At 32.3% G+C, this 17469-nt stretch overlaps 1 protein-coding gene across 1 annotated transcript in view; it reads right to left on the bottom strand.

Moving 5' to 3' along the window:
* The window catches only part of Cad99C (cadherin 99C), a 252720-nt gene that overhangs the window by 108881 nt on the left and 126370 nt on the right, over positions 1–17469 (bottom strand). The window contains exon 3 of the mRNA XM_085945473.1: positions 14247–14315. The gene's annotated coding sequence lies outside the window, so the exon portion shown is untranslated. The remainder of the gene's footprint in view (positions 1–14246; positions 14316–17469) is intronic.

Raw genomic sequence — 17469 nt, 5'->3', positions numbered from 1 at the left:
ACAGGTACAGGTAGTTAATTAAGCGTGAAGAAAATTCTACTGCAAATATACAATAATATTGCCGTGAAGAATCTGACTTCCACGGCTTATAAAACTGCAGGTTCAATGGTCTATTACAACTGAATAGTTTTTGATCTTATAAGATTTTTTAAACAAAAATATTACTCAATCGATATCTAGTTGGTTTTGTATTATTTTATAAATTCGATTCGATTATATATACCTAGGCACCATCTGATGAATCATAATCAAACGGAGTTTTTTCTTCCTCATCTTTAGTTCTCGCTATGGATATAAACAAAAAGTTCATGGTCCTTGGAGCAGTGTGAGAGAAAAATCGATGGTACCATAACTCGCGGACACAGGGTATATTATTATAATTATTTGAATGTAGAATACATCTTGCAATTATAAGAGGTTGAAGAATAAAACGATGGTTACATTTCGTGACTGCATTAATTTTATGTTGTCAAAGTTGTATAACAACTACAGCATGCGAACTATTTTACAACGTTTTTATTAGCTCGTATTCTTGTTTGTCCGGTGGTTGTTTGTCCAGTACAAAACTTGCAATCGATTTTTAACTAACTTCCCGACTAGCTAGACATTTGAAACTTTTAGAATGTATCAAAACACGATGCCAATGCATTCGTTTAATACTTTTAGCCATCTTTAAGCAGAATTGAATTCATTTTCAGTTAATTCTGTTTTGTATGGAAAGTTATTTCTAAAAAATCCGTAAAAAGTAAAAGACTATTATTGGTTGCTAAGGCGGTGGTCCTAGCAACTAAATTATTAATATATACGTGCGTTACTACGGAAATCAAAATGAAATGTCAAAATGACATTTCAGTATTCTATATTTGTTTGTTTTTTATTTACTTCATATCAAGTACAAGTTTGAGCATATTGAGCATAATATTTCAACAGAAAATTTAAAAACGTTGTATATAAAAAGTTCTTTTCATCTTGTAATTATTTGATTTTGATTATAGATTTTTTATGTGTCGACATAGTTGGCACTTTTAACACTTCTAACGTCTATAACTTCCATAATCCTAAACGATTTTCATAAACACAACTGTGTTAGATAGAGAGTGGCGATGCAACCGGAGTCTTATATATACACCATCATAAATCGTCCGGTGTTTGAATTTAGAACTAAGCTCATAACAGTATAAAAAGTATTTAATGATAATATGTCAAATGTTAGCATGTGGTGGATCCTTAGCACTAGTATAGTTTCGATACGTGATCCGTGCGTTACGGGCGGCTGTTGTTTACATATCGGTACAATTCAGGCTTATATTACCCCGTCCTCACGTGCCCTGCACTTTGCACAATGGATTCTGTTGATAACGTTAGATTTTTTAAACTTTGTTTGTTTGTTTAAATTGTTATTAATAATTTAGCACCCCAACTCCTCATATGGGACCGAATTTAAAGACGTATTCTTATTTTAAAGGCGTTCTTCAGTTTCATTGAAAGAAAAGATGCTTAGCGAAGACTATCAACTACATCAACAGCAACTCTTCAGAACAACAACGCTCTCAACGTCTTGGTGTCAATAAATGGTAACGTACCCTGTTATTGCTAAGAAAGCTCTGAAGATTTTCATACCGTTTGTTACAACATATATTTGCGAGCAATCCTTTTCGAGGATGCTGGACATAAAAACGAAGAAAAGGAACAGACTTTTTTGCGAAAATGACATGAGAGTAGCACTTGCCAAGGTGAAGCCGCGCATTTCTGAACTAGTCTCTGAAAGGCAACAGCAGAAGTCACACTAATTTGCAGTAATTCATTATTATGTTTTTGTTCTTGTGTGAAAATCATGTTTTAATGGTTTTGTTCATTAAACGCAGTGATGTTGATGCACGGTTCATTTTGTGCACCAGTAAAATATATACATATGTTTTGAATTTGAAAAAAAATCATATTTTATTTTTCCAATTAAGAAGGGTTCGGTGAATGCGCATATGAAACTGGTGGGGGTCAGTACCTCCAACAAGGTTAAGAACTACTGATCTAGCTACTTGGAATTTCATCCCAGGTAGGTACTGCTCGCGTCATCCACTATACCCAAAGTCTGTTATAGAATCGATGATGAAAAATAAGTAATAAGAGTGAAATTTTAAACGATTTTTTTCTATCTTCAAATTTATGTTAGACTCACTTTCTAAGATACGTCTTTTAGAAACCAGTAAAGCATTTCCTCTGAGTTGTATCTGTATGTATTGATTTTCTCTTCTCATATAAATTGATCGCTCACTAGTATCGAGACTGCAGGTGGGCCGGGAAGCAAAACGCGAGCAATGCCCTGTACTTTTTAGTGTGCTTTGAGAAAGTTGAGTGACCACAAAAGTTAACAAAAAATATTATAAAACCTACAGTGAGATTTCTTACGAATAACTAACTATAAGTCGACCGATGATAAAATTTACCGAGAACTATACACATTGAAAAGTAATGACACGATTTATGAATAAACTCAATCGGACGGAAAACATAATTAAAAAATCTGAATTATTATTATTATGCGTACAATATTCAAGTTGAAAAGAAATACGTATATATATAATCTATATTCAAATTGATTTAGATTCAAAGTAGCTATGGAACTGTGACTTGATATACATAATAATATGTACTTGCGGTGGCGTGCTTAGGGTCGTAGATGCCCGACGCACTGAATGATTTTGAGTCCCCATCCACGATAAAATAGACAATCGACCCCAGAAGTCACAACATTGTTTAGTGATACATAATAATATTAGTGATGTACTTTTTTGTGTACAGTAGGTACTTATCGTTATATTTGAGTAGTTGTGTAATGGGCCCGTTTGATGTTAGTTGAAGGGATTTTGTTATGCTTTGGGGAATATCTTATACTACTCAATTTATAAGAAATACGCATATTTTGAAGATTTTTATATAATTTAGGTTTTTGTATGAATGCTGTGAACTGTTTCGAGGCCCCCTTTTAAATCTTCTAACGAATAGACTGCGTTATCTGCGTCAAAGAGAACCGCTCTTGATTATAAGAAAGACTGGTTGTTTTTTTTATAAAAAAAGGTTGATATATATTTGGGAATAGCTTGTAGAGGTTAAAAATGGATCTTAGACACTTTCTTTACATATTAGGTCCATACTCTGGGCTCAAATATACATTGAAAAACAATATGTGAATTTTCCAGATCCGGTAATCGAATATGGGATCTACGACATTATTATCTGACATGTTACCGCTCGGAAATCGTGGGCAGAAGGAAATATTATCACAAAGTTGATAAAAAATCATGTCTTCTTCACAAAATTTGCAGTAAAAAATACTAAGACGACAAAGCTAGTATAGTTAGGATTTACTAAATATTGATTTATATTTGACTTAGAATAAATAAAACGAAATCAGAATATGGACCCAATCTAATCTAAGCATATAGATTCAAATAGAAAGACAAGTTCTTTATCTTGATAAATTAGCTTAACTATTTAAAATAGTTCAATAATATTGTAACACATATTCTCGAAAATATAATGTTGGGTTCTCTTGATATGAATTTATAGTTTATTAATAATGTATTGTTGAACTTTTAAAAATCAAATTCGATTTATTATGGGTCCGTAAATCACCCTATCTCACACATTATTATCATCAGAGTTTTTATTCTCAAAAAAAATTTTTTTTTTTTTACAAAATATCACTCACTTTCTCTGACGCAAAGTAGAAAAGAGTGCACTTGTTGCAGCGAATAGAAAAGTGCAGTGGTGTAGTGCAAGACTTGCGCGGCGCGACTCGGACCGACCCGCTGCGATAATGAAGGATTTCAATCGACATTTTTATTGAATGCACATCGAGATAGGCATCGACACGCTCCCGCTGACGCCGATTTATTGCCCTGCCTCAGCTTTACAAATTAATCGCTAAATACCAGAAAAGCTATTTCGCACAACACGTTCTGAGAAAATATTCCTGTCGGCAAGGCAGCAGGTATTCCGCTACAAAGATGGAAAACACTGGTTATTCCTCGCATGTTTATCGGTAATTATTATTTAAAGAAATATTATATTGATAGAACAAAAGAAGTAGGGACATTTTAGCGAAAGAGAGTTATTTAGTTTATTTAGAATATAATCTTCAGCTTCCTAAAATCGTCTTGCCATCTTACAGCCATCTTTACGGAATGGTTCCACCCCTTCCGGTATTCAATAGTACACAAGGCCTTTCAATTAAGGATTGCAATACCGGTATATTTAGTATTTTTCGATACCGAAATACCGGTTTTAAAAATCGGACAATACCGATATATTTGGTATTGAAAGTGAAAACATATTGTATTAATTAACATACAAGGTTTCACATGACTATATTTTATTGGGTTAACGCGATGTCTAGTTTACTTCCACTGCATTTCAACGCCCTTGGAGATCAGCAATGATACGTGCTATAAAATAGTAATATTTTAAAGAGCTTCATAATATCGGTATATATTTACATAATTGGAAGACACTTCTGTTTTTTTTTATATTCACGAATACCGGTGTCAATACCGGTATTCAATAGGAAATGCCAAAATACCGATATTAGTATTTTCATTCGGTATTGCAATCCCTACTGTCAATGAAAAGGTCATGATATTCTTGATTTTTGATTTGGTCGATCCATTTGGAGGTGGTTCTTGCTTATTCTCTTTGATCTTGGACTTGACCAAATACCATAATTTTTAAGTGTAGTTAGTTGTAATCTCTCCTGTAAAGTCACAAATTTATTATTACGCCCTTTTTGATTTGCATTCTCTATATTATGATGTACATTAACAACGAAAAGTGCCTGTATACGTACGTACATCTGTGATGTATGACCTGATATGAAGAGATATATTGACCGTATTTACTGAGGACAGGTAATATTTGTTTTCCCCCTAATTTAAAGTGGTGCATTGAAATAACTTGACTGACACTGCAGACTATTGGGTTTTATCATGGAGTGATGGTACACGATCGACATGTCAATAGACACGAGATGCGGTGGACGCAGACAAATGACGTGACCTTATGCTTAGTCTATGATCCGAAGCTGTAGCGTAAACGGGGGTGAAAACGGTTACATGTAAATTGTACGTATTACATTTCACCATAGCACAGTGCCGTGAGCTTTCTTATCGCAAAGAGATGACCGTATACTATATGGTCATCTCTGATTTTGGCAAAATTCATGAATTCAAGAATGATAACCTAACCTAACAAATAATCCAGTATATCGGCTATTTTCAAAATTTACCGCTGGTTTCCTGTAAATAAACCGATAAGAACCGTGTTTTACTTGGATATGAATTTAATCTCAGTACTATACGAGCTAAAGAGGTTGGACGCTCTTTAATATACAACCATATATTTACGATATAACATTTCACGGTGTGATAGGGCGAACTGCATACGTACAAATTACCGGATACATGTGAAAACAAGTGAACTTTTCCATTTAAATATAACCTAAACGTGAAGTCTATAGAAACTTATATAGACCGATTCAAATAATTATTTTATTCAACATTAATTGATGTTCAACTTCGCTAAATTCTTCTGTGTAGAGATTGCTTGCAAAAAAACGATCTACGCGGAACAGTATTGTGCCGACCTTGTGCTCGCCGTATGCTCTGAGGCTCGAGCATGATAGGGTGAAAGTAGGTAACTCTGAAACGTATGAGCACGTTTTCCATTTACAGTTAACCTAACCGTGAACGCGTATGGAAAAGTTAATACCACTAGTTAAAATAGCCGACCCAAATACGTAATCTATTAGAACCTAATTGATTTTTTTAGTTATTTTTTAACACCTCGGAAGAGTGTAAACGGAAAAGTAATGGGCAGAGAAAACAATAGAGCGAACCATTAAAACGTTTGCATATGAAATTATACTGTCAGCCATTAAAAATTACAAATCCGACGAGAGCCGTTACAAGATAAGACATCGAAGGCGCGGAAACTGCGAATAATATATGCGAAATGAGCAACTAACTCTCTTTTAAAAAAACTCGTATATATATGTAATATATATATAAACACTTTTATAGCGACTTACTTATACAGAGGAAACGCCTGGAGCGTTTAAGAAAGTGATACCTACTTATATTTTGAAGAGTTAAACTGTTATAAAAAAAAATATCAAATCAATCATTTTAGTGTAGCCATTTCCGAACCCGACACGTGGTGTGTCATAAGAAATTGCTAGGCGTGTCGCGAAATATTTGGCCATACTAAAAAAAACAACACTAATAAAATAATATTATGTTCATTCGTTTTTTTTATTTGTATTTTTTAAATACACTTTTAATAAGTTTGAGAACTCCTGATTTAATACACTCGGAATATTATTTTTTAAATTATTAATCATCAACGACCTAGATAAAATCATTGCTAGATGAAGTTCTCTTCTAATAGATTTAATAATTCTCGACTCTATAAGTGACGTTACCGTATTACAGCGGTATTTGGGTAAATCTTTTACATAGTTTCTACATCAGTGATTAAAATATAATTTATCAAAAATAAAATTAAAAACATCGATGTAAAAGAAAACATTGTTCTAAGAAAACAAAGCCTAAATACATTATGAAAGTGAAGCTGAAAAGGGGTTACTAATGCTAATGATGAAATTAACTTCAAATGATTTTGCGTATAATGACGATACGATGAATCGACGGTCACATTAAGCTTGATTTCTTTCCTGTACTTTGTAGCAGCGTGTTTTCTCCACAATGATAATATGGTAATAACTCAAAATAGATATATTAAAATTACTAGCGACGCGTTGTGGGAAATAAAAAAATAACGAAAATTTCCAAATTGTATTATTATTCTAACTTTTAGCTTATCCAAGTTGTCATAAACTTTCGAAAAAAACATGCGTCGTGTCCAGGGAACATGTCCATCGGTTTGTCTGTCATTAATATAACATATAACACAATTTCTGTGTTTAAAGTGTATATTAAGTATTGATGGTCTAATGTCAATACCCCGTATCTGACATATGTGACGAAAATTACTTTTTTATGTAGGTGCTAAAAACAACAAAACTACTGCCCATCGACTGCGAAATTCCCATATCTGTAGTTATTTTAACAAAAATGGTACAGCCAATTTAGTAATTTTCCGTAAGTATCTGAAAATTGCAAGAATTAACCTGTAATAGCCAGTATAAGCTGTCAAGCGTTTGCATGACATATTATGTTGAATTCATCTTCAAAATGTCACTTTCGAATTATTTAAAAGATAAAACAGTAAGTAACCACCCACGGTAGCCGCGTGGCTTAAGCGTTGGACTATAACGCCGTAGGTCCCAGGTTCGAATCCTGGGTCTGGCAAGTACACATATTGTTTTTCAATTTGTGTGTGTCAGGGTATGGACCTAATAGGTTGACCAAGTGGCTGACATCCATTTCTCGTAAAAAACAAAATCTGTCAATACAAACCTCTACTCTGTCGAGGCCCATATAATCCTATTAGGATCGGACATGGTCGAAAAAAAGAAATATAACAAATTTGGATGTTTATCTTTATATATATGTCACATTTTATTGGATGTTATCGTTATTTTAGGCGTTATGTGCTTTGCTTTACCACTTTTTGGATAACCACGGGTTATTGACATGCTATGTAGTTACAAAATGTGTGAATTATTAACAGTCAGATACAGGGTATTAAGTAAGTATTTAGTTTTCTTTAGCTTCCTGCACAATTTGTAAAAAGTCACTTACGGGATATTAACATTAAGCCATCGGTACATTGATGGTGTATGACGACGCCGCAGAACCTCCATGATTGGTACAATAATAATAAAAACAACAGTTGTGTAGAATTTACAATTGCATATTTAATTTATTAGTTCAAACCTCAGTACCCAAACTTTACTCCAAATAGTGTATAATATTGTTAGAATACTAGTTTAATCATAATTGATCTGTAAACGCCTATTCATAATACGAAGTCAGCTGTACGTTTAATGGTAGAATAATAGCTTACCTATTTACTACAAATCTGTTGATTTTATGGTGCCTGTAAACATTTCATTTAGACCACTAATCTGTAACGGAAATCGTAAATTGTTTTTAATTGAAACTTTTAACGAGCTTAAAAATCCGCCTCAAAATAGGGGGACGACATAAGATGTGTCAGTAATATAATATTGGTAAGTGCTAGAATCCATCATCATTATTTCAATTATTTTAATAGCATAATAAGTTAATCTTAAAACTCATTACAAGAAATATGATTTAAACATATGTTTGCTTCTAAACCATATAATATGACAGTTTAACGAATAGAAAAATGTGTAGGTATAATAAATTTATTTATTTCAATTATTTTTTTTTTGTTCCATTCGCTATTTCTTTGGTGTAAATAACATTTTAAAACTACTTTAAGGAAACTAACCATAAGATGATTAGAAGATTCTGAGGTGTTATCAGCAGATTCCCTGAGTTGATTACCAATGGAAAGGTTTTATCAGTAAGCCACGAGAACTTAAAGCTACTTTCAAGATACAGAAAGGCTGCATACTTCGGTCATACTTCAAGAATAAGAAGTATGATTTACGTCGCTCGTTAGTGTAGTGAAAAAATAACGTCCTGCCGAGCATCGCCATAGGAAAATCTTGTGATTTAGAAAAGTTATATGTAAAATTATGATCCAAATATCCGCAAACCCCCTATCGACGCAATTACCTTTTATCGCTGTAGAGTATAGTGATATTTCAGAGATTGTTTTTCCTAAATCGACCTATACAAATGAATCCGGATAAAACCGGACACTTTTTCAGAGCAATAAAATACCAACCAATCGGAGAACATCGAGACAGGTTGTAACGAAAGAGGTATATGCATGTAAGCGACCGTATTATAGTGTAATGGTGGATGTCGATATTACAGATACCTGTTATTTTCGCAATAGTGTGCGTGTATTGGCGATTATGCAAGATAATATTGTTTTGTTTGCAATAAGTGTATGCACGCTGCGAATTTTGAAGTGCAGTATCACGTCTCTTGTTTTTAACACACGATTGTATTTGGATCCGAAGGAAAAAGTGGGTTATTCTTAGGTCTGTATTATACTTGTTATTAGTCTTTTCTGCGACCTCTGTTGTAGGTAGTAGCGAGGGGTGGAGGTAGGCTGTTAAGATTTGACATAAAAATAGTGCACACTAAACTTTGTCGAGGGTTCCAGGTTCGAATCCTGGGTCTGGCAAGTACACATCGCCACTGTTCTGGCAGAAGACACTAATTCGAAAAAATGAAATATTGAGTTAGTACCAAAATGTTCCTTATTAAAACTTTACCGTCTGGAAACCTTCTTAATAAATAAACAGTTTTTATTTTAAGGTCATCCTTTTTACGATTACTTAATAAACTCACATGATAGACCGTTATTTCAAACATTTGAACAACTTCAAAGTCAAATTATTCAAAACTAGTATTCTCCAGTTAGTGTGTTCTGCCAGAACAGAGACGACATATTGTTTTTCAATTTGTGTATGAGTCAGAGTATGGACCTAATAGGTTAAGCAAGTGGCTGATATCCATTTCTCGTAAAAATAAAATCTGTTAATACAAACCTCAACTCTGTGGGGGCCCATATGATCCGATTAGGATCGGACATGGTCGAAAGAAAGAAAGAAACTTTGTCAGTCATATTTATTTGTTTTCATTGAACTAATATTACAATTTGCAGATGGTGCCTTTTAGTTTTTAAAATTCAATTAAACCATACCTAAATCAAACTATAATAATTTAGGTATACTATGGGCGATTTGTACCACCCACGGTGGCCGCGTGGCTTAAGCGTTGGGCTATCACGCCGTGGGTCTCAGGTACGAATCCTGGGTCTGGCAAGTACACATATTGTTTTTCAATTTATGTGTGAGTCAGGGTATGAACCTAATAGGTTGAGCAAGTGGCTGATATCCATTTCTCGAAAAAAAAAACAAAATCTGTTAATACAAACTTCTACTCTGTGGAGTCCCATATATTATGATCCTATTAGGATCGGACATGGTCGAAAAAAAAAATGGGCGATTTGACAAATATAGTGCAAACTTTTTCATTCATACTTATTTGTTTTCATTGAATTAAGATTATTACAGCTGGTGTTGGTTAGTTTTTTTTAACTCATTGAGTTCTGCCTAAATTAAACCATAATCGATAAAAAAAGATGAAGTATTCTATCTATAAAATTTCAAAAAATATGTATGGGTTAATCGCATAATTTAAGGTATTTTATAGATAAAAGAATATTTTTTGACTATTATCTACTATGGGTTGGATTAGGCAGGATTCAATTAAATTTGAAGCACTATCTACACATTGTAATCTTACGTCAAAGAAAACAAATACGTTTGACTAACAATGTGCACCATTTATGTCGGGTCTTAACAGCCTACCTCCACCCTTTGCCACCAGTTGTAGGCCACGATAACATTCCTTCGTAATATTATACATCTTACCGTCAAATAGTACATAGAAATAATTGTATTAATTACATTGTGAATAAATTTAAATGTTACTTGCGATTCCAAATAATTTGTTTCATAAAGGTTTCGCTTAAGATTGCAAAGACTAGATTATTTTACGTTTGTTTTAAAATTGATAATATTTTTTTCTTGTAATGGTCTGATGTCAAAAGGTTCAAGCAAGTTCTTTGATTTTAATACAATAGCAGTAAGTACATATCATTTTAATTATACACATATCCCTTCTGGCTGGGATTCTAATGAAATATGTAGCGATAGTACTTAGTTAAGATAATATCACCGTATTCAGTATTTCTATATTTGTTTGTTTGTTTTTTATTTACTTCATATCAAGTACAAGTTTGAGCATATTGAGCATAATAATTCAACAGATAATTTAAAAACGTTGTATATAAAAAGTTCTTTTCTCAGTTTATTTATTTAACTTCATCTGAGATATATATATATATATATGTACTTACCTGTAAAATATTGTATCTCTGTTGAAACTAATAATATTAACGTTCATAGTTATGCTATATGAACATATTTAATTATTTATGTAACTATCTAATTAAACTATCAAATTTAATATTAATTACACAATATACTACACATACATTTTAGTGCAATATATAATTAATGTTAGGATAGATCCTGTCCGATATTTTTAGTTTTTTTTTTTTAAGTAGTAATGAAATCAAACGAAATCAAAATACGCGAAACCGTGATAAAGTTCTCACACAGCCCGTGGGTAGGCGTTGCCTTTTTTAGAAAATATATTACGCAAAAAAACACCTGACAGATACGTAGTTCGTATTTTTAAAACACCTTGTTGCATTGCAAAGATTTATTGCAGTTTTTTTTTGTATTTCAATCTTGCGGCCCACGACCGAAAAGCTTATTTTGATAGAACCACTACACTATTATGACAACATACAATATTTGTTTTAATATTTAATACCGTAGGCCGATACTTAGGTACATTATTTGCTTTCGAAATTGGCTTTAAAAACGAACGAGGAAATTATTTTTTTTCGGCAAATAAAAATAAAAACAAAACACTCTTTGTGAGTACAAGTTTACGTATTGAATATTTAGATAGTCAACATAAACCTGCCCCTAGGGATTGCAATACCGAATGAAAATATCAATACCGGTATTCGTGAAATATATGAAAAAAAACATCTACCAATAAATATAAGTATATATAAAAATATCTTTAAATTATTACTATTTTATAGCAAAAATATTTAAATTTTATTATTAACTTTTAAAATTAGGTAAAGGTACCCCACGATGGCCGCGCGGCTTAAGCGTCGTGGGTTTCAGGTTCGAATCCTGGGTCTGGCAAGTACACATATTGTTTTTCAATTTGTGTTTGGAGTCAGCGTATGGACCTAATAGGTTGAGCATATGGCTGACATCCATTTCTCGTAAAAACAAATCTGTTAATATAAACCTCTACTCTGTGGAGGGCTATATGATCTTATTAGGATCGGATATGGTCGGAATGAAAGGTAAGATATGGTAGAGATGCTGATATTTATAAACACCTAGTAGTTGAACTATTGGCACTTTTTTCATGATTATATAAATGAACAGTATTTAACCAGGATTTCAGATATATATATCTACTTAAAAATACAACTGACAACTTCTAAAACCCGCGAGCGACTGGCGAAAATATTTAGGTAAATTAAAAATTACGGAAGTTGGTACCTACCTACCTTTAATGCAAATGTATTTTGCAAATCTGCACGTGTTATTGCTGGTTACGAAGGAAGTCGAAGGGCAACGGAAGTAAACAAGACATCGCGTAACCCGACAAAAAAATACAGTCTGTAAAACTTTTTATGTTAATACATCTTGTTTCCACTTTCAATACCGAATAGGTTTATCGGTATTGTCTGATTTTTAAAACTGGTATCGAAAATTATTGGGATACCGGTTTTGAAATACCGCTATTGCAATCCTACCTGCCTCACACGGGTCATATTTTTTGGTCAATTCGAGCCGCAGAATAGCGAATGCTATCGCGTTTTGGTAAACTATGTTTGTTGTAGGGACGTAGGACAATGTTTTATTCACACTAGCTTTAGAATCCATCTTGTGCTGGCTACACTTTTTACGAGAAATTAATTTTAGCTATTCTGTAAATCCATTACATTCATGCTCTGGGTCCAGCCATATAACGCTAGATTTGAGTGAGTGTGGGCAATAAATGTAATGTTTTTTTTTAAAATTAATTGATAAAAATAATTAATTAATTAATAATTGTAATATTATTGAATGCTACTGTATAAAAAAAAAACAAGTCAATATTATGTACAGTGACGTTTTGTACATTATTTAAGATGACAGTTATTTATTTTAGTGCGATGCTTTTTAGATTGATTTTTCTTTGAAAACTGCTTTTGGAAATAATTGGTATAACGTAATATTACTTACATAAAACAATATTTTGCATACTGTGTTTATAGCGATATATAGATATCAGAATTGGCGATGAAAAAGGCATTCACAACACTAGAAGCCTGTGCCAAAAGAATGGGCTTACAAATAAACCAGGCAAAAACTAAATACATGCCTGTCTATGTCACACCACGAGAAGGTGCACCAAAGTTAGATATTGGTGCATACAAGTTTGATACGGTCGACAGTTTCATATACCTTGGTTCTCTTGTAATTCGACATAAAAATATTACAGAAGAAATCAACAAGAGAATCATGTCTGCGAATAAATATATAAATAAACTTTGGCCTGTTAAGAAATTTTAAGTCCCGCATACTATCTCGCCGAACTAAAATCACTCTTTACAAGACCTGGACATTAACTCTGCGAAATGAACGAGCCCTGAACATTTTTGAAAGAAAAATTCTTCGCCGTATATATGGACCGATCAGAGATGGCCCCAATTGGAGGAGAAGATATAATGCTGAGCTCTACGGGCTATACGAAGATTGCAGCGCAGTTCAATTAATTAAGATTGGGAGACTGCGATGGCTAGGTCATGTGCACCGTATGAATGACAATAAACCGGTAAAGAGAGTGATGTCCAGCAATCCAATGGGGCCGTAGAAGAAGAGGCAGGTCAAAGATTCGCTGGTTGGATGGAGCTGCCAGTGACTGCCGTATTCTGGGGGTACCGAATTGGAAAGCGGCTACACTGGATAGTGACAGGTGGAGGGAGCTGTTGGAGGAGGCCAAGACCCACACCGGGTTGTCGCGCCCCTGATGATGATGATATGTATATAGATATATTGATTCGGTTAACTTTACATTTATTTGTTATTGAGAAAGCATACTGCTTATTTCGATTGCCAAGAAAAACTACCAAATTAATCGGATTATTTTCAATTTGGCAGAAAAACTTTTTAAAAAAGTTGGGAATCTTAATCAGAAGAAAAATCTTGCAAATAAAAAGGCACTTAAATTGGCGTACATTAATCAGTACAATAGTATATCGACTATGCTAACCAAGAATATAACTAGCGTACGCATTCTTTAACGTGTAGCAAATTAATTGACCAACAAAACACACACCTTTAACTGTATCATATTTAAAATTTACTTAATAATTATTTTTCACAACGTTATCAGCTGTTACAGCTGTCTTAAGGAACGAAGGTATAAATAAACGAAAAATCCGGTACGTGTGATATTGGACCTTAAGTTCAGAAAAATATGTAGCTAACTATGTTTATATATTGCAATATAATAAGTATATAATTTACTTACAGGTGTTTGATGCCAGGATTGCAGTTTTGTTTTCATAAAAAAAACATATATCCAAAGTACCGCTGCTATCTGAAACAATCGATAAAAAAACAATGAATAACAATTGAATCATAAAAGGGAACAATATGATTATGCAACTTAAGTAAAAGATGCTTCTATAGCAACTTTCCTTTCCAATATTGTAATATTATTTGAGGATCTAATAAATTATCGCTTGGCTATGGCGGAAAAAATAAATTTGCACAATTTTATTTATCACTGAAAATTATAAAATGTTATAGACATCTAGCCAGTATTGTTGTTTCCGGTAATAAATGCGATAGTGAATAACTGTTGGGAAAGTTGACAGATTTATTTTGATATGATATGCAAATTATTTTATGAAAATATATGTGAAGTAGGTAATGCAAAATAGTTTAGGTAAAAATGTTTCACGTGTCATTCTATTAATACGGTAACTAATATATTAAAATTACCTACACAGTTATACAATAGTAAAATAATATATTATGTACCTAATCGAGGCTACGCAGCCCGAACAGCATATACCTAAAATTGTTGGAAAACCTAGAAATGGGAACACTCAAATGCATCTCAGGCAAACCATTCAGGGATCACAAAAAATTTGAGAATATGGTTAGATATGAAAAAAATAGTTAAATGCACACATGGAAAACTTACAAAAAAATGAACATAGAAAAAAAACATTTTTTGAAAAACCTATAAAAAAGTTGGACTTGACTGAGATTCGAAATTACATTTTTCATTTTCCGGATGAGTGCTCTCCCTTATTAAGCTATTTTTTACTTACTTTTTCAAAGTTTTTTTCTAATTATATACCTGTGTCTGAGGTTTTTTGAAATTATATTTTTTCTATAATAAAACACCTTGTGTCATGGGGTTATTGCCAAAAGCTGGTAAGTCTGGAAATCATGCAAATGCAGTTTGAAGTTTGACATGTCCTCTAAAATCAGACATAATGTTAATTTATGTGTGTTTGTTCAATGTGATTTTCTCTAACATACATATTATTTATATTATATACACATAATTCGTTGTTACTCTAAATACCCAAATTATCGACTTACCAACTTTTGGCAGCAACCCCACGATTCAGTAATGAAAAAAAAATACTTATGTGGTGCCTAAATTTTGTACCTCATTTAATCTTTAATATTTTATTACTTATATATTAATTAGTAGAGAAATAATATATTTTTTTTGAAATTCCAGTTTTTTTTTAATTTTGGGAAAATCCTTTTTTATACTTATTTTGAAATTCCAATTTCTCATTTTTTTATGAGAATCATTTAATTTTGATTAATACTAGATTTTTTTCTGTCAACTAACTTACTTTCTTACCTTATTTGGTATATATATTATATATATTTGGTTATAATATAGTATATTGTATATCAATATAATTCCTCTGTTAAAAATATGGTACCAAAAAGTAAAACCTTACAAAAGTACATAAAAAGCTAATAGCACTGCCTTTGCTTATCGTTCACCTCCTTCCAACAAGCAGTCTTACTTAGCCACTAATTATGTAATACATATTATACAATACTACAGTGATTACAAATAAAAAAAATATTTGGATTTTTTTGTTGGTTATATTTTACAGTAGTCACATTGGCTACTTACAACTTTGTAATCCTGCGTTCACGATATTCGGTATTATTTGACGGACTTATCTGGTTGATATTTCGAAAACCAACCAACGTACAGAAATGTAGCACTATCTCCACCGTATTGAATTCATTAGATTTCGAGCAGATTACATGCAACTATTCATTGTGGTTTATAACAAAGCAAAGCGACAAAACTCTGTCGCATAATAAGTAAATAATTTATTAGTTCTTTGTACAAATCGTATTCAATTCGAACGTATTGAATGTGAAATTCCAATGGTCACAGGCACCTGCGCTCGAGAGCAATATTCATACTTTACCTGTATTTCCTCCGCAATGCGAAGTGATACTACAAACTAACTGCATACCATCTGATTATAGGACAGTGTTTGTCAATCCTTACACATTACACTGTCTTTATAAAATACAAATGAATTATATTACAATACTTTATTTTATATTAAAGCATATGTGCATATTTATATTATCTAAAACAATACACCCGTTTTCTACCTAATCACTGATATGGAGTAAATGATTACATGTAAATTGTACGTAAAACATTTCATTGTGGCACATTTTGCCGTGTGCTTAATATTGAAAGAGATGATCGTATACTATACGTTTTCCAATTTTATTAGATTCAATATGAACATTAATTCAATTTTCATAGCTGATTTTTGCAAAATTCAAGAATAAAAACCTAACCTAACCTAACAAATTATCCAGTATATTGGCTATTGTAAACCGACAAGAAACTTGATTTATTTAGACATGAATTTTATGTCAGTACTATACGACCCAAAGAGGTTGGACGGTCCTTAATGTACGGCCATATATTTCCGATACAACATTTCCCGATGATAAAAAAGTGAAGTGTGATACGGCGAACTGCATACGTACAAGTTTCCGGACACGGGAGTAAATAGCGCAGTATAGATTTTGTGCTCTGTAAATATATTTTTGCACTGATATTACAAGGTGCTATGTAAATGTTTAGTGTTACAAAGCCATATGATTATATTTTATAGACTAATTAAATAAATATTTTTAAATGATATTCCTTATCTTTTTAATAGTCAAATAATACCGGATACACTTAATTATTTCTGAAAGGTTTTGAGCGCAATTCAGTCACAAGAATGTTTGTTTAATTAAGCTGCATTTAGCAGCATACATTATAAACATTTAGTCACATCATTTTCTATCTTGTTGTAAGAAGAAATGATGGCTTTGAATTATCATCAGTTATTATAAAAATGTGTCGTTCTGGTATATCTTCAGTAAGGCATTGTCATATAATTTTATCAGTCGATTAAGTCTTTGCTATCTGGAATTGTATTTTGGCGTATTTAACTATGTTAATTTGGTTCAATCATCAAAACAAATTAACTTAAAATTAATACATAACGTTGTATGCAAAAGTTAACAAACAGTTAATGTAAAAAAAATGTTTACTTTATAATCACTTCAATAATTTATGAATGTGAAAGATTTATTTGTACAGAATAACTTAAAACATAACTTCACAACACATAATTTTGAAAAGTCTCATGAATATAACCATTAAAAAAATCGTAGAAAAATCT

The sequence above is a fragment of the Rhyacophila brunnea genome, unplaced genomic scaffold, assembly GCF_057557595.1.
Source record: "Rhyacophila brunnea isolate RB1 unplaced genomic scaffold, BYU_Rbru_1.0 scaffold_18, whole genome shotgun sequence".
Taxonomy (NCBI): Eukaryota; Metazoa; Arthropoda; class Insecta; order Trichoptera; family Rhyacophilidae; genus Rhyacophila; species Rhyacophila brunnea.
Note: the sequence above shows the minus strand (reverse complement) of the source record. Positions and strands in the feature narration are given on the sequence as shown.